Raw genomic sequence first — 19228 nt, forward strand, 5'->3', positions numbered from 1 at the left:
TCGAGTAATTGATAAGCAACATTTTTCACTGAGTCATTATGTGAACCAAATCAAGAACTGTTTAAATGCTGCTATGCTGCTACCAGTTAAAGAAAGTTATGGGCTAGCACAATCCATTTCATTCCAAACTTCCCAAAATATTCTACTTTTGCACTTTGTCATAGTTGTCTGTAAAAAGATTTCCCACTTTAATTTAATGTTGTTTTATTAGTTATTATTTTTCCTCTGCACAGTGTTTATCCTTATTCCTATGTTGCATTTCTAAAGAATAGTTGTTGCCAAGCTTTTTATCCTTGATCGGCAAATGAAGCAGATTTCTATTCTGATTTTGTCAAAGCATTACATTACAAGCATTACAAAGAGCTTGTTCAACAGGTAGTCATGTGATAAAAATATTTATTTAGCCTTATTTATTTATTTGGAACATGCTGATATGTATGTGACTGGAGCCCCAAAGTGTAAATTAAATAAGAGCCTTATAAAATGAATGGTGTCATTAATAACTGCAAAAACAGTTGTGTATTAAAACCACAAATATCTAAAATATTGTGATCTATTTAAAAATACAAGTTAATATATAAATATTCTTGCTTGGGTTTTACATTACATTACTTTGTTTTAGACCAGTATATAGGTCTCTTTCTGGTTAAAGAATGACATATTAAACCTGCAGTCCCATTTCATTCTTTTGAAGTGTTCCACCAGTTAGTTGTTCTTTAATTTGTTGTGGTAGAACAGTGGTTCCCGAACCTTTTTTGCTGGGCCCCCCTTTGTGCCCCCCCCGGCGCGCGCACACGCCTTTTTTCACGTCACGCTGTGCGCCAGGTTATTGTTTACATGAGATGAATTGCAGACTGGCAGATATTCAGATTTACAGGTTTTACACGCTTACATATAAACACGTAGTTACTGGCTCTCTATTTAGAAAGGCAGAGGCGTCACGGTGTAATTATTTTACATGTAGCTGTTTTTATTAATAATATTCAACATTGCTATCAATACATTTTTCAAAAAATGCCTCTCTGTGCAAAATGGGTTTAAAAACATAAACAGCTGTGGGACACTGTTTGTCTGTGATTTAGACAGGGGGAACAAATCGTGGCAGGATCAGCCTGATATTATTTGTATCCCACTGTAACTTTACTGTATAAAGAGCTAACATCTCCAAAATGTCAGGAGTAGTTAGTCATTACAACAAGTGTTTGTGAACTAAAAATCAAGAATGTAGGATACGGTTTGTCCGTGATTTGAAGAGCCCAGCGCTGCTCCTGACTAAGGGAAAACCAATTCTGCAGGGGAGACCTACCTCGGCACTTGTGCAGGTGAAACCAAAGGGAAGATATGCTTCACCATATTTTCTAGTCTTTGGCTTAGAATGAAGTTGGTTTGGAAACATATTTAGCTATGCTTCATCTCCTGCTTTGCGTTTGTGTGGGCGCCCCGTGCTAGCAGTGTCCAAGCGTTGTCCCCCCCCCCCCCCTGCAATGGCTTTGGGCGGGCCCTACACTTTGGGTCTGTGGTAGAAAGTAGTTTGGAAGAAGCAGTGTCTGTCTGGCAAAGCTCCTCGGACTGCAATAGTTTTAAATGAACAGCTCCAACATTTGAATTCAACTGTTTCATGGAGATGATGACTTCTCTTCAACATCTGAACCCCACAGTGAGAGGGATTAGAGACTCTCCACAAACTATGCTTCAGAATCTGGCTGAACGCATCAGAAAAGAGATTTCACTGGTAAGTCCTGGCAATCAGCTCAAACGTATATATATCCAAAATATCTTTCTTTTAAGGAAAAGTGTCTGTGGAAAACAGTAAATGCAACCTCTGTAGCAAACATCGGGAAAGACTAGCCTCTCTTCAAGTGGTAATGCAATGTGTGGGTTTTTTTTTAATTTATTTATTTATTTTTAGAACATGTAGCCAAATGTGTAAATGAGAATGCATACATTTCCCTACTGGAGCTGTAAATATAGATAAGCTGACACTTGCCAAACTCCATGATTTACATATAAAAGGTATTTACAGATCTGTCACAGCAAACAATCACAAAAATCACTCGTGACAAGACAGCTCTACTTGCTTACAGGATTTACAGAGTTATCTACACACTCTTAGATCTACTGAGGAGTGCTAAATTAAAGGAGTAAAAGTAACAAAGCATCTCAGTAAGGTGATAACATGCAACTACACTATGCGGCTGTGCCTTAGATGTTGAAGCAGGCCGTCTACTAATCAGAAGGTCTTACAAATTGAGAGTTACAGATTCCTGTGGAGAAGGAATTAAATACATTTTTCTTTGATTTTTTTTTTTAATTGTTAATTTTTTTAATGGTTGTCATGGGGTTGTGTACAAATGTCTACATCTTCTCCACATACACAGCAGTAGTGTTACACCACCTTTAAATGTGAAGTCAGTAATTTATTTTACGCTATTTAATAGCTAAAAAACCATAGTGTACTCCGAAATATATAGGAGGTTGGTGTGTAATTACGTCTTCCAACAAACATATAATTAATCTATTAAAAATACACATCAGTGGGTTTGCAGTTTGTGGAAGCAGCAATGTTGTCCCACTATATTTGAATGCAGTGGCCGGGAAGGACTTCTTTCATCAGACTAATCACGTTTTATGTGGGCCACATGTAAAATACCAAATGTAGAAGAGAAGAGAGTCCCCGTAGGCATTTGCGTACTGTGGAGATACATTTTAATTCATGTCTGCTCCTCCATATTCAAGATATGAAGCATCACATCTATGTTCTGTTGTAGGAGAAAGATTCCTCAACCAAAGAAATAAAAACTGGCATCCTATTAAAATGTCATCCTCATCCTCATCCTCACCATCATCAAGCATCATCTCCTGAACTCAAGTCAGGGCTCTAAAACACAGAAACATGCATTGGAACTGAAAAGGCCTCTCAGATGAGAGGTGAAATGTCTTCGAGAAAGAAAAGTCCAGTCGCTTTCTTTTTGAGCTCCTTAAGACATGCTGATTGATGGATTGGAATTAAATATTGTCAGCAGATTAGACAGTGACCTTCTCGTCTCAGGACAACAGACAAAAACTGGCTAAATAATAACAACAGCTGGTTAAAAACTAACACTATGTTAATGTTTGAATCACACTTTCTCAATGATAAACAGTTTGGTTACATTCTTATATGACATTGTTAACTGTCAGGGTCCCACAGCTTTACATCCCCTTCAAAGGCAGTTTCGCTAACAGCAGCAACAACAGCAGTGTTCAGCATATCGTCAACAGCTCACCTGTGATTGGTCAGAAAATCCATCAATGACTTGCACTGGACTCTCACAAAGTTTTACAGCTCCTCACCTGGTGTTGACAGCTGAGGTAAACAGAGGACTGACACAGAGGGGTCCACACAGTAGCAGAATCACACAAGCCAGTGGCAGCCATTATGGAGGTCTAAATTTAATGTTTCTGATCTCTGTTGGCTGAGTAAAGTGTGTTTGTCCTACAGCGGCCATTGTAGTGAGGATTATACTCTTGAATTGGGAGGGGTAAAAAAAACAGAACTCAGTTAACTGCAATAAACAATCTAGTGACATCTAGTGATTAAATGTTACAGACAGTATCCCAAAAGGGATAAAATATTAATGATCAAGGAACTGACCTCACAGCCCATTGTTCCTTCAGTGGGCTGGTTTCTGTTATTGTGAAAATGTACTGTTTATAAGACTGGGGAAACCTGCAGTCAGCTGAGACTGAAGAAGTCACTTGGATGAGTGACGAAATGTTTCTCATACTGAAAATGCTACGTCCAGATCAATGACTGTATAAAAGATGGACGACGCGACACCGCCTCCTCCCATTGTGCAAAAATGAAGCCGAAATATCCCGCTTGTGGAGGCTGCCATCTTGCAAATTTGGAGCCAGAGTCTGCGCAGTAGTGACTTGAGGTGGAGCGACTGTGTAACGCTCCCGCCCACACACCCGCTGGACGTGACCGCAAACACGCCCCCCTACACTTTTTACGTAGGCCAGCGCCTCGAGTTTTTTGCTGGTTTACCGTGACTGACGACTCGTTTAATTAAGGTAAATACAACCATGTCACTGTTATAAAAAAAGACACACAGCTTATCATCTTATAGTTCGAAAATTACTCTGTTGTTAATTCGCGATGCTACACACCTGTTACTCTAATAGTCTGTGTTATTGAAGGATTCAGCACTTTTTAGTTGTGTTTTGTTTTTATCCATTTTTAGACAGCGATGAGATCAGCTGCACACTCTACAGAGGCCCAGAGTTACTGTTAATATCAAAAATATAATGCTGTCCTTTGAGATTTTAACATAAGACTGTGTGTGTAATGGATCTAAAACTGTTTAAATCCCTACAGCCTGGTAACATGGAAACTTTAAAAACATCAGCAGAACATTTCAGTAGTGTAGTGTGATTTGTTTTTTTCATTTAATAATAGAGTCCATATTATATCAACAGCTACATTCACCCTGGAGAGAAACTAGTGAGGGAGACCATCAGGACCAAGCTGGGTTTCCTGGGTCCAGAGGTTTGGAGAAACTTCTTCCCTTTCTTTCATCACAGCTGTCCTGTGCCATAAGTTCTGTTGACCCACTGAGAGAGGCTTCATTTAAGAAACAACAGGAAGACTGAAGCTCATCGCATTGATCAAGCAGGACTCATCATCTTCACCAGCAGCTCCCTCACAGGGAAATCTTCAGCACTCCTCTGTAGGCCCGCCCCAGAAGATAGATTAACCCAGCATTTCATGAACACTGTGATGGAGACCTTTGCTTTGTGTAATGTTATAAATACTCGGATACTCCCCAGAGGCTCCGGACTTTTACATAAAGATATTATATTCCGTCCTGTAGAAAGTTATATATTTAAAAACATATGATCATCTCTGGTTATTCTGGTATGAATAACTCTGAATCACTTTATGGTAAATAACACACTATCTGCAAAAAACTGTGAAAGAATTCCAGATTACAAGTTTGTAGTTCAACATACAAGTGACGACCTTTGACCTTCATCAGGTTTTATTTAATTGTGTTAGACAAAATCTCATATGCTCTTCATGCAGCTGAGTACATCAAGTGTTTAAAACGGAAGCTGTGCAGGTCTGAGATCAGCAGCTTTGTGAAACACCAAACTGAGGTCCTGTTAATGCTGATATATAGTGACACAGTTACATGGGTGATTAATCCTTTTGTTTTTTTTGTCTTTAACTTTATCAATAAAACAGCTGCACATGTGGTACTTTAACCTTTGTACTGTTTTCATCAGTTCATTTTGCAGTTAACATGTGAACATGGATGATCTGTCTGCTGTCACTGGGTGGTGCTGAGGTCTGAATCTGAGGGCAGCTCCTGTAATCACAAAGAATCATCACAAACTCAAATGTAAATTTTATCCCTCAAAATTGAAATAAAGCTGATTCTTCTGTCCTCACACACTCAGGATCTGAAGTTCTTCTCTTACATTTTTTTCAGTATTACAGTACACTACAGTACTTTAATCCATACTTCCTGATTAATGAGGAGTTACTGAAGTACACGCTTTTAAAAAAGATGTTAATGTCTTTACAGATGTGGCAAGAGACTGAAAACATGCTGTTGTTTGCACATATTTAATATTCAGCTCTGCACAGGAGCTGAAGCAGGGTGCAGCCTGTTGCTTTGACAGTATAATACTTGTAATAAAAGTACAGTAACAGTAATTAGTGACTGAGTAGCCCGGGGCGTTTCTCTTGATTTCTTTAGTAAATTCATTCACCTGCACAGATTAGCTAAACGAACCCTGACAGCCGAGTGCTCATCTAGGTCTCAGGACCTAGCTAAGGACGGTAGTTACGGATTAGCTTACAAACACGTTTAACTTACCGAAAAAGTGCAGCGGGGCCTCGGGTCCTTCTGTCTGGTAGTCCAGTTTACTGAAGAACACCTCAGGCTGTCAGGTTAAAAAACTCGGTTGTGTTTTCGTAGCGTAAACGCTGGCCCTCCTCTCAGAGCCTACGCTCTATCCGCTATTCCCGAACAGAGATACGCAAGTTTCTCCGTGACTGCAGCTGCCAGTCAAAGCTGTTATGATGACTTTTCACCCCAACTTAGCGTGATGAGAACTATTGAAAACATCCGCTAACATGGAGGGGGCGGGATTTATGATTATTTATATTCGGAAACATGGCTTAAACAATTTCTCTTCCACGATGTAATCCGATAAAAACCGATCGATCTCTACCCGTCGGCTTCCTGTGGCTGTCATGCGACCGGCTATTGCAGTTAGTAATACAACAGCTTCTTGCCATTCTTTGTGTTTCTTTTTATCGCTGTGTGACTGTTTTCATGTGAAAGCCTGCGTGCACTTGTACCGCTTGCCACTCCTACCCACAATCCTTTGCGGTTTTACCCTGGTGTTTGAGTTTTGGACAAATTGCATTCTGGGATATTTAGCTGTACCACGTCCCTCGAAGTCCACACAAGTCACCACCGATACATGCTCGATAAAACGGGAGGAACAAAAACACATCCCGGAATTTTTCGTGTTCTCGGCTTCATGTGTACTTTGAATTGGAACAGTCCTTGGTCTCCGACATATCACAAGTCCACGAGACCACAAGTACACACAAGTAGCATTACACAGGCTCCGACAACTGCGGCTGACAAATGCCATTTTCCTTTTCCCCAGATTACCCTGTCTGGGTCACAAAATAAACTTCGAAGATATTTTCAGGCCAGAATGTAGCTGTGTAATGCTCAAATATCTACTTAATTTATCAAAATATCACATATTTGCAAAAGTGCTTCGAGGTTTTCGGAGAGCTCTGTTATCCACCAGTGGGATAGTTGACCGGGAGGTCAAGGCTCGATAGAGCCAGCAAGCACAGCTAACTGCTGTGCCCCCTGCGGTCACTGCTGTGACTTTTGCTACTCAGGTTAAACATGATATATATAGTTAGTTAGTTATGGCTATGGATTTAAAATACCCCCCACACCCCACCCCTAACGGCTGCACCTCCTGAAAAATTTTGTCTGGGCTCTCATTTCACTTTTTTATTTCAAACAATCAACAGAAAATGTCACAGACATATTTTTATATAAGGTTTTTAAGGCTGTGGTGTTAATTTTTAAGTAACATGAGCCCAGCCGCAGCAGCAACGCCAGGCTAACACTAACTAGCTAGCAAGATTATAAACCTGGTGCTAAACTAAGAGAAGACACAAAATCTGTTTGAATAAGAGTAAACATTTACTCACCAAGTCAGTGTATCAGGTAAAGATCCACAGCAATGCCAACAATAATATCTTGAGCTGAAGCTTCTCCAGGTTTGCTCAACATATTCCAGAAAAAAAAGCTGGCACCATGAACATGAGGACTGATCCATGCTAGGGAGGAGGACGGTAGTGACGTGGCACTTTCAAAACACATCTTTCATCCTTCCGCACTGAGAAGCAACATTTCCAGCTTACTTAGTTTTTCTAAGTTAAGACAACTCAACTTTTTTTTTCATAAAAAGTACTGGTAACTTACTTAATTTGAGTGCTAATAACAAATTGTTAAAAATTGAGTTCAACCTACTTAATATTTTTAATTAAACACAATATTAGAACTCTTGTGTTATACCCACTCTGTCTATAAGTTATTGAATGTGAAGTCACTTAACTTAGCAGGTTAAGTAGTACCTCCAAATGGATTGCTGTGGCTCAGAGGGTAGTGGGTCATCAACTAAGCCGCAGGGCAGTGGATCAGTCCCTGATTCTTCAAGTCTGATTAACTGAGTGTCTTTGGGCAAGATATTAAACCCATATTTTCCCCTGATGTATGTAAGCATATTCACAGAGCACACACATAACAGGTTTGCAGCAATTTCAAACATAGCGGAGCTGCTTGGATAAAATCTTTGAGGAATGAAGAGCTAGCAAAGTTGAAGTTAGAGTTAAACCAAAAGCGTTAAATATGAGAGAAATGGCTCACTTCAGAAAGAAACTTCAAGGGTTACTTAAGGGTTAAAGAGTTAAGAAAATTTGAAGATGGGGAACACCCTTCTGTGGTCCACTGCCATTTTGATTAAAAATCGAAATATTTTAACCAGGCTGGTTTTCATTAAATCAAAGAAACTTTCAGCTGTAATAAACATTCAAACTGCTTCTTCATTTATGAGTTAATTGTTTTAACTGAGTTGTTTCTCTAAAACTGTTAGCTAACTTGGGCGCTGAGAACCTCAGAAATGTTGCGAGAAATTAGAGAATCTGTTTCGAGTCTAGAGAATTGAGTCCTAAACATGTGTTGTCCTGCAGGGGGCGCAGAAACCCTTCAAGAAGGTGATTGATGTTAGCTCAGGTGATCCCCACAGAGTTGATTTACAACATGTTTCATTTCTTCGACAGGTTAGTGTTCATTAATTGTGTTGTGTAACTTTTTGTGTTGTGTAAGCATTCCTGTCAAACTTGTGTATCTGTCATATAAGTTGTGATTTTTTAAGTTTAATCTTATTTATCCATTTTATTTTCATGTGCTTTATTTATGTCCATTACTTTCTGCAGTGGATGTAATGTATAGTGATTATTGTTAATTCCTGCATTTTATATTACTCTTGCACCATACATATCCTATATTTGTAACCATGTTGTCTTCTTAATGTGTTAAAAACACTTTCCTTGTTCAAAAAGGCTTGTCTATAAAGTCCTCTCTGAATCTGGCCTACTTCCTCAGGTCTTGGCAGTGTGTATATACCCTCAGCTGCTGGAAGACAAATGTTTTCCTCTCGATGTCAAGATAAGAGCTCAGAAACTCCTGGAGGCCTGTGATGGAGCAAGTGTGGGTGAAGGTTAAAAAATTTGTATGTACAAACTGAATTTTAAACTTGAGAGTCTGGGATTTTAACTCACATGTATATTGAAATATACTTAAATAATTATAATTTGATAGGTTCATACACTGCATCCTCTGGTCTTCGTCATGTGAGGCAAAGCATCGCTGAGTTCATCACAAAAAGAGATGGAGTTCCTTCATATGCCCAAAACATCTTTATTTCTGCTGGCTCTCAAAGGGCTATAATGGTAGGACTATGAACACTATTCGTACTATTTCTAGTTACACAAATGCTACATGTATCTACTCTGGTCGAAAGAATCCACGCTTCGTACTGATGTCCACAATTCTTTTATTCCTCTCACAATTATGGAGCACCGTGAAAACTAGAAACAAGTAAAATAATATCAACAGCACATATGACATTCATCTCAGCCACCTATTCCTTTTCACAAAGTGCACAAGTGCTCAACAAATAACATCATAATGTTTTTACGGTGTACGCCTTGTAAAACCAGTAGTAGAAAAGTTATACATTCCGAAAAGTCCACCGTTTTACCGTTCTGTCTTGTCTCTCCCGCGCACAACCTCCGGTTCCCGCGACTCACAGGAAGTGACTACTTCACAATAATTTTTTAACAGAAACATTTCTTATATGCAGGATGTATTATTCATCCTGCTTATAAGCATGAATGATTAGGAAAAGATAATCATTCATAGATTATCTTTTCCTACTGCAAATGTACACAAACATGAGTACCAAATAAAGAAAACAAATAGAAAACAATATGACGATCTCAGACACGCTACTGGTGTTGTCATGGCAACCAACACAATCATTTCAACGTCAGCTACAGTCCCCAACCCCCGGGCCTCAGACCGGTACCGGTCCGTGAGTTGTTTGGTACCGGGCAGAGATGGGCGTTACTTGTAAAGAGTTACTGTAATCCGATTACTTTTTTCAAGTAACGAGTAAAGTAAGGGATTACTATTGCAAAAACGGTAATTAGATTACCGTTACTTTCCCGTAGGAACGCTGCGTTACTGCGTTACTAAAACCGTGATTTTCTTGCAAGAATGTCTCATGACAGTGACGTAAGCGAGTGCGACGTTCGTGACAACAGCTGTGTGCAGATCAACAATGGATCATATATCCAGTGCGGGAGAGAGTATGAGCGTGCAGCGTTTAAAGCGTGGAAGTACTGACCTTACTTTGAGTTTGATTCCATAAAAAGTGACAAAAACATTAGTGTCCGCTGTGCGTGGGAAGAAAACTTCTTTTTACAGCGAAAAAAACCCCTAAACTTCCAAGCAAGCACCGAGTAGCTACGACATAATGAGAAACTCACAGAGAAACTGCGGTATCCTTCCACTGACCGCTGCGGCACACCTGCACCAGGATAAACCTCCGCCTACTCCACTCCTGCTTTACAGGTGAAAATAGAGCAAAAGGGCCGCTGGTCTTTGACTTTATTTATTTTCTGCTGTGTTTTACTTGCATCTGAAAGAGTGAGTGTAAACACAAATATATATATATATATATATATATATATATATATATATATATATTATGTGCTGGAATGTGCAGAAAATAGGTTTAAATGTTAAACTAATTTCTTCCAGTCAGAGAATGGTGCATATAATTAAAATTTTGCTTCATGCATAAAGTTAAAAGATTAAAACTAACAAAACAAGTTTTAAAAAGAGACTTTTCCATTTGATTACATTTTGTATGATGGATTATGTAGAAAAAGTAGAATTGGGCTGAAAGATCTATCGCTTTATCACCTATTCAGGTTGTAAATCATGTTTTTAAAAAGTAACTAAGTAACTAAGTAATTAATTACTTTTGAAAATAAGTAATCAGTAAAGTAACGGGATTACTTTTTTGGGGAAGTAATCAGTAATTAATTACTGATTACTTTTTTCAAGTAACTTGACCAACACTGGTACCGGGCCGCGAGAGTTGAGGCTCAGGTGTGAAATGTATGGTTTTCAGGGGGGTTTTTTATCGGTTTTCAGCGTTATTTTGTTATCGTTTTTATCATTAACTCGGTTTTCCTGGGTCTTTTCACGTGTGTTATGAGTAAATCTTCTTTTTTTCAGTACCGGTACTAGTTTTATTTTGTTGTATTTATCCACGACACCTTAAAGGCCGGTCCGTGAAAATATTGTCAGGCATAAACCGGTCCGTGGCGCAAAGAAGGTTGGGGATCGCTGAGCTACACTACATAATCAAACATGTCAAACATCAAGGGAGGCCACACAATAAAACACATTTTAAGCAAAATGCAATGTCCAACTTTATCAGCCACTTTATCTTTTTTAAAATGCTTTGAAAGGACACAATAGCATAAAAACAAAAGAGAGGTTCAGTTCAGTAATTTGAATTAGCAAAGGAGACTCCTATCAGACAGCTGGAAAGTGCAGTTATCTGAGTGAACACACTTATCACTCAGACCACACACCCACAAATCTTTAGGGTTTACCATCTCTCAAAAAACCAAAATTGGATAGTTATTTCATTTAAAGAGTCTAAGTTGTAATTTGAACTAAACAATTTGATGTTTCTATAGTGAACATAGTTGAAACATATACAGTCTGCGTCAAATTCATCAGCATAACACTTGCTAACTTTATTCTTGTTGAGATGACATAATGCAAGCTAGCAAGACTGGTTAGTTGCCTGGACTAGCAATATCACAAATTCATTAAAATCCACAGGAAAATCACTAGGGTCACAAGAGGCAGAAAATTATTATTATTATTATTATTGCTATTTATTGTTCATAAATGACTTTTTATCAGCATTAAGTGCTTTTGCTGGACGTAATTTGCATGGCTTGGATCAACTCAATTAAATTAAGCTGGACTCAACTGCAGTAAATAAGTTTATTCATCATTAATTAATAAGCCAACTCAAGTAGGGGAGACCGGGGATAGTTGTAACATTTTTCACATTTCTGTCTGTAAATTGGAGCTCTTTTAAGGTAGTGGATTCAAAATGTAATGCAAAATATTTACATGTCTCAGCTATTAAATAGTGCAGCTATTTTCTCTGCAGCACAATTACCCATTGCATGGTATGGTCTCAAACACAAAGAGTGAAATGTTACAATTAACCCCATAGTCTGGGTTAGTTGTAACATATCCTGGGGTGAAATGTAACACAATGAAATAAGGGTACTAACAAAACATTAACATGTAATCTTTGTTTATTCAACACATGAATGCACTTAGAGCCATTTATGTAACTGTGTGTGTGTGTGTGTGACAGAATGCAGAAATCTAGCTTTTGAACATATGCCAACCCCCCAAAAAAGACAAATTATGGAATTTTCTGCAACTGAATATTTCATTAATTTTGGTTGATTTTCCTTGAGTTTGGCCTCATTGGCTCAGTGGGCATTATAACCTACAACTCTTGCACCAATTTTGAACATAACAATGAAGCTGAAAAAATGTAGTTGTTCACCAGCATCGCAATTCCATTACTTTTTATCATGGCTTTCCTTGGTGTGGTTTGCAAAGTGCTTCAGAAAGATGAGGAAATCTGTTTCTTGCACCCATCCTGAACCTCTCTCTGCTGATGTCGTTGCCCCAACTTGTTTAATATAAGTTAAAGTAATAGTGTGGTAAGTTGTAACATACATTATTGTTACAACTAACCCAGACTGTTGCTGTTACAACTGACCCAGACTCCTATAGCCATGAACTAGCTAAAATTACAGCCAATGGCTAAAACATTAGCACTAAAGACCTACACAGAATATATCCCCATAGGCATACAAATAACATAATTTAAGTTTGATGAGTTTAACTGCAAAGCAGATAATGCTATTAGAAATTAAAATAAAAAACTTACTTTTTGGCATACAAATTACTTTTTTTCGTGTTAAATTGTCTGTGTTTGACAAAATGTGCTGATTTTTCACATGTGATAGCAGAACTGAATTGGGCATGCACAGGATGAGTCACATCATTTGAAACTTAGCCCTGATTGGAGAAATTGGAAGTGTTACAACTGACCCACGTTACAACTATCCCCGGTCTCCCCTACAATAAGTTGGAATAACAGACCTGCATAATGCTGAAATAAAGCAATTTGATGACGTGGAAATCCTTTCCATTACTTTTTTATGTATCTTCTGCTATAGCAAACTGTAGTAATTGTTTAGCTTGCACATTTTATCTTTGCACTTAACTGAAAAATAATATGATTTGTATTAATAATAATGTCCAGTCTTTACACATTGTAAAAACCTCAACCAAAATATCCCCAAACAACAGCTTAAACATGTTTACTTCTACATGTAACATATTTTTAGAATCTTTGAAACAACCAGGTGTATTGCATTAATTTAGTCTTTAAACATAGTTTATTGAGTTAGTTGTAAATGTTGCAGCTTTAAGGCAGGGATGACTCCGGGAGTTGCTTTCTCACTGCATATGCCTTATTTCACAATCAGATCGATAACACAAACATACAGCAGCTCCTCTCCAACTCCTAGCCCTTGGCTGCGGTGGAAAAAAGAACGACTCCAAACCCCTTCAAGGAACATACGTACAAAAGAGTTTTCCTGACACACCAATGGGGCGTTCATGCCATCTGGTAAATATGTGTACTCTGGCAGAATAACGGTTCAAATGAAAAATACACCAGAACAAACGAGCAAACAAAAAAGAAGTGTGGGGTACCTTTGAACCAATGAACAAAGTATAACAATTTATACTTTTTAACATAACCCGACCCCGTCAATATGTGTATATCTCACATAAAGAAAAGCTTAAATGTGTGAGTGATCTCTCATTGTTGCAAAATGAGTTGCGAGGGGAAACAGTTTTACCTTGTTTTCTGCTTCAAACATTCTTTTTTATTTCATTTATTCCTGATTTTTTAATAACCTGTAGCAAAAAGTGACAGGAAAGATTGCTCTCCCTAAAGGAAAAAAATTTAGCTTTTTCGATTATTGTTATAAGATTGCTGTGAAACTGCTGGCCAGTGGTGAGGGGAATACTCGGACAGGCGTGCTGATACCTGGGCCCTGCCCACACATGCTGTACAATGTGCTGGAGGAGGCTGGGGTGGTCTTGGTACCGTACTAGCTGACAGAGGAGAGAGGGTGGGCTGTAGACCTGGACAACTTGCATCAAGCTTTAAAGGCTGCTCGGGGGTACTGTGAGCCCAGAGCCATTTACATCAGCAACCCGGGAAATCCCACAGGTAAGTAAAACACAGTAGCTAAGTGAAATGAGAATCCGAATCAGCATACCTTATTAATCCCAAAGGAAATTATGTGGTTACAGTTGCTGGACAGCAACTGACTGAAGTAAATTAAATAATACAATATATTAAAAAATTACAAAATATTAGAAATAACTCTAATATATACAAATAGCTCAATTATAAATATCCAGAATATTAAAGAGGTTAAATATATATGACTGACATTTTACTTTAGACTGTAATCTGTAAAACTTTGCTATTTGTTATTTTCACTGTAGAGGATGTGCCAAATGGTGTAACTATTGCACTGTACTGTACATTAGATGGAGATACAGTCTTCTTTCATCACTGTTTATATTACCTTTGTCTTTCTAGGTCATGTGCAGGACAGGAAGTCAATAGAGGAAGTGATTCAGTTCGCAGCAGCTGAGAGAGTCCTACTGTTAGCTGACGAGGTGACCATGAGCTGTCTTTTCAGATTGGCTTTTTATTATGCATTTGTCAGGTTTTCTTTATCTATCAGTTTCTTTCCTCTGCACTCCAGGTGTACCAGGACAGCGTGTATGGGAAGGACAGATAGTTTATTTCCTATAAGAAAGTCCTGTTTGAAATGGATAGAGAGCTTGCAGAAACAGTGCAGCTGATCTCCTTCCACTCTTTATCCAGTGCCTGCATTAGAGAGTGAGTTCTGTCTCTTATGTTTGTCAACAACAATTTTCAACAGGATCCCAGACAAAAGTTCTGGTGGATGGCCGCATGGACAGTGGTGGCGATGGAGCTCAACTGGAAGCCGGAGGCGCAAAAATGTAGTTTTATTTAAAGATATTTGTAATACTATCATTTTAGGCCTCAGTCAATTTTCTATACTTTATAATTGAGATATTGCCAGTCCAGCGATGCTCCACTGTGGACCGGCGGAGGTGATGGGACCAGCAGGTGCAGAAACCTCTGGCTCGGGTGGAGGCCTCCAGACTTGTGCAGAAAAAATTGCATCTGTATGGCTTGATGAGCAAAAGGCACTGTGCTTGAAGATATGCAAGCATATCTTGAGGTCTATCCATGTAAAGAAAGGGTGCTCAAGTCCTTCTAGCCAATGTCTCCATTCCCCAAGTCTAGCTTGAAAGCTGGCATTTGCAGTCTCCAACAGTCTATTGTTTTTTGGGAAAGAGACAGTGAGAGAAAATGGCATATGGGTGCATTTTACCTGAGATGGATGTGGCTTAATGGGGATGGAGGCTGAAGCGAAGAGTGTGTCAAAGGCTTCTTGAGGGGAGGCATCCACTGAAAAGGAACTTTGGGAGATGTTAGGTTAGTGAGTGTTTGGGCTATTTGGCTGAAGTTGCAAATAAATCAATTGTAGCAAATACTAGGAAACACCGGAGTTGGGTCCAGCCTGGTTCCAGCCAGAACAGGCCATTCTACCACTACTTGCACCACAGCAAGTCTGCTGGGTCTGCTTTGGCTCTATCTATATCTGACACACTCTGCTATACAAGCTTTTTATTAGTACACGGAGATCTACTTGGCCTGAGAGCCTCCGCCAGTCCCACCTGAGGCTCTCCCCAATCTACAGCCTTAATTCATGTTCAAACCATTTGCCTTTTTATCTATTAAAAATGCCGCTGCGCTCTGCTTGTATGTCAGTTTTGTTTATCGCCGCTCTACATGTACTAGATGCCCCTGCTCTGTGTCATTTCAAAACATGTATCTCTGTGACTTTGTGTCCTCTTTGAGAGTTTGTGTTGTATTATGTTCAAATGTGAAAAAAGTATCTCTCAAAGAAGAAAGCTTTAAAGAAGAAGTTCTGGAAGTATAAAAACTATGCACTTTAACTTCTGTCAAAAAGTTCACCCAACTCGAATATGCGCAAAATGTTTTTCTTCATCCTATGGTTGAACTTAGTGCAGCTGTAGGCTTCTTTTTTATTGGTTGCACAAATTTACATAACAACGCGCAGCAGTCAAAGTTAAACTGGTTTGAACTTTGACCACGGGATGTGTCAGTACCTTTTGCTGATATGCTTGCGCTGCACTTTGCTTGATGCAGCAGTAAACCATTATTCTGCACCTCAAGCAATAGAAATGAATGTGTTTCTGTGTGCAGCACTGTATGCGCCGTGTCCTTTGTGAAAAGGGCTTTAGGCTTCTATAGCATAGCTTGTTTATGCAACCACATACTGATCATTAGAATTAATGTAGGCTAAATACACTTTGAAATATACTTTCAAACTTTACTTTTCATGCCTTCTTATACCATGCATGCATTTAAATGAATAGTTTAGACATTTCTCAAATTTTAAATGCATTATATTGATGAATCAATTTAAATAATCTGTGTCTGCATCTTAGGTGTGGTCTGAGGGCTGGATACATGGAGGTAGTTAATATGGATCCAGAGGTGATTTATTATTTTGATAACTCATTGTGTGGTGATATCAGTACTCCAGTCACAAGACAGCTTGGTTTGGATCTTATGGTCAATCCGCCACAACCTGGAGACCCATCGTATCACACATACATGCAGGTGAGGAAACAGCAAAAGCCAACAGTTGTCCTTTGTTACACTCTTACTTTTAATTACTTGTTGTTCTGTTCACAAAGGAGACCTTCTTCATCCTGGCTACTCTGTCCCATAATGCTCAATGGGTTCAGGAGCTCCTAAATAAACTGCCAGGGGTAAGGTGTCAGCCAGTGCTCGGAGGAATCTATGTTTTTCCTCGCCTGCACTTACCATGTGGGATTAAGGAGCAGGCCAAGGTGGGAAATGTTCCAACAATCTTCCATCTTTCTTTCTCCATCAGTCTATCATCAATGTTAATGGAATACCAAGTCTAACCACTAAGTTTAGCCATTACAAATGCCAAACCATTATCCTTACTTGAACCTGATTCCACCTTTATTCCTTACAAGGCTTAACCTTGAAAACAGACTATTGAGGGATTGTGAAAAAAATTTGAACATCATTCTGATGGTACAAAAGTTGAAAGCCATACTGTCCTATATGCACTTCTGTTTTCAGTTATTGGGGCTGAAAGCTGATGTTCTGTACTGTCAGAAATTACTGGAAGAGGAGGGTGTATTAGCTGGTGCAGGTGAACATGGGGAAATGACTGACAGCTTCCATTTGAGGTAAAGTATATGAAATCCTAAAACGTTTTGAGGTTTGTACTGCATGTTGTATTGCTTCAAAAAAGTTGACTCTTGTTTGTGGTGCTCTCCCGCAGATTATGCATCCTTGTTCCTCATTACACCCTGGTAGAAGTCCTAGCTCGCCTCACCTCCTTTCACTGCCGTCTCATGGGTGGCACTGTGACGCCAACAGAAGTGTAAAGAAAGAGAAGCAAGAAGTCAGCTTATAGTGCCCTGTGGAGGAGGGTGGCCTAAACTAAGTGTAAACTTGAGATTGGTCAGATTCATGTGAAGTATCTAAAGAGGATAATTCAAATAACTGTCTGTATAACTAAAATAATTTTTTTTTTTAGAAAGATTTCAGTGTCATTCTGCAATAGTAACATCTGCTTTGCAACAGTTCCAACAGTAAAGAATTTAGCCAAAAACAACATAGGCTATATTGAAGTTTTGACATGATGCTCCTGATTCTCAGTAGTGAGCGTCTTCTTCTTCTTCTTCTTCTTCTTCTTTCAGCTGCTCCCTTTTTGTGTGCCACAGTAAATCATTGATGTCCATCTCATTCTGTCCTGGTCTCATTCACACGCAAAACCTTCCTTTTCTCCATCATATCCGCTTTACAAATCAGAGCACTTCATTTAGAAGTTAGAGTGTTAGCCAGCACTCTGTCAGCTAACAGCACTAGAGTCAGTCATTATTAACCTGGGCCACAAACAAAGTGGTACAGAAATTTCATTCTTTATGATCTTCATGATACAACCCACACCATTTATCTGGGCTTTGGTTTGGCACCAGGAGTAAATTGGCTTGTGGCCTCCTGTGGCTGGGTTATGCATGCCTCTATTTAAAGAAATCCCCTAAAGTTAATGTTTTTAATGCAATGTTTTTAGACTGAAAAAAATATGTCTTAGACTTTGTATAAAAAATTTGAATAAAGCATAGGTGGATGATATCCAACAACAAATAAAACTGATTTTTTGGTTTTCCAGTTAATGTGAACAAAGCTAAGAGTGACGCCTTTAGATGAATTATAACTGTCTAGGTCTTATCGATGATTCATATGTGTTGTGGAAATCTGAAATAAATTGAGGTGCACGGAAACATGTTGTCTCTATGTGCTTTATTTATCTTGAAAAGGAATGTAATTGCTGAATGTTTAAACACACACATGAACACGTGGTATATCTGAAAGATTACTTGGACAGAATGGAGCTTAATTAACCTTGTGTTGTGGATGGATCTCAGATGTTGTCTTGACTGAAGTCTGGTCCATTTTCAGCGTCTGTTTTACTATATGATTGCATTTGTCTCTGCCTATCAGGGATTCTCACATTAACTTTTACTGAAAAAAGTTTATTTTCTCATCCTTCTAACACTCATCCTCCATCTTTGCTCTTCTAATGTGTTTACCTTATCTTAACCAAAGCTCGGTAGGTAGGCAACAATTAGCACACCATTAATGTCATGTTTTGTGTGCAAGCAGGATATTGGATTCAAATGCAGGACTCGCAGGACACAGAGGGATGAACTAAAGGAGGCAGCTTTTATTTCGCTGTAAATAACTTACTACAAATACAAAAAGAAAACTTGAAACTAAAAAACTCAAACTAAAACACTACAAAATAAACCAGGAACTGACAACTAGGAATTAAGTGGGAATGCGGAGGGAAGAAACACAGTATAGTGAAGGTACAACATAACAGCTAACAGGAAGGAACACGGGACTTAAATACACAAGCAGGACAACGAGAGGATGGAAACAGGTGGTAAGATAGCTGGGATGAATCAGACCTAATGAGACAAGGGGAAGCAAAACCAGACACACTGAGCACTAGGGATGGGTATCGTTTAGGTTTTATCCAATACCAGTACCAAACCGGTACTTTTGAAACGGTGCCGGTGCTTAAACGTTGCTCGAACCGGTGCTTAAAGAATGGAGAACACACACTTTGTCCAAAAACCTCTCATGTTCAGCTGTTTTTTGTAAAAAGATAACAATGTTAGCCTTTTCTGCAGCTATAGGGCATATATGGTATCACTCTTGGCTGGAAGCAGTGCTTAATCAATGGAAAAAACAC

The 19228-nt window shown here is 38.9% G+C and overlaps 1 pseudogene; it reads left to right on the forward strand.

The window, feature by feature from the left end:
* Window positions 1–1624: 1624 nt before the first annotated feature.
* LOC102777212 (alanine aminotransferase 2-like) lies at window positions 1625–17351 on the forward strand (annotated as a pseudogene).
* Window positions 17352–19228: the final 1877 nt, after the last annotated feature.

This window comes from Neolamprologus brichardi, chromosome 17 (assembly GCF_056152115.1).
Source record: "Neolamprologus brichardi isolate AB-2024 chromosome 17, ASM5615211v1, whole genome shotgun sequence".
Lineage (NCBI taxonomy): Eukaryota > Metazoa > Chordata > Actinopteri > Cichliformes > Cichlidae > Neolamprologus > Neolamprologus brichardi.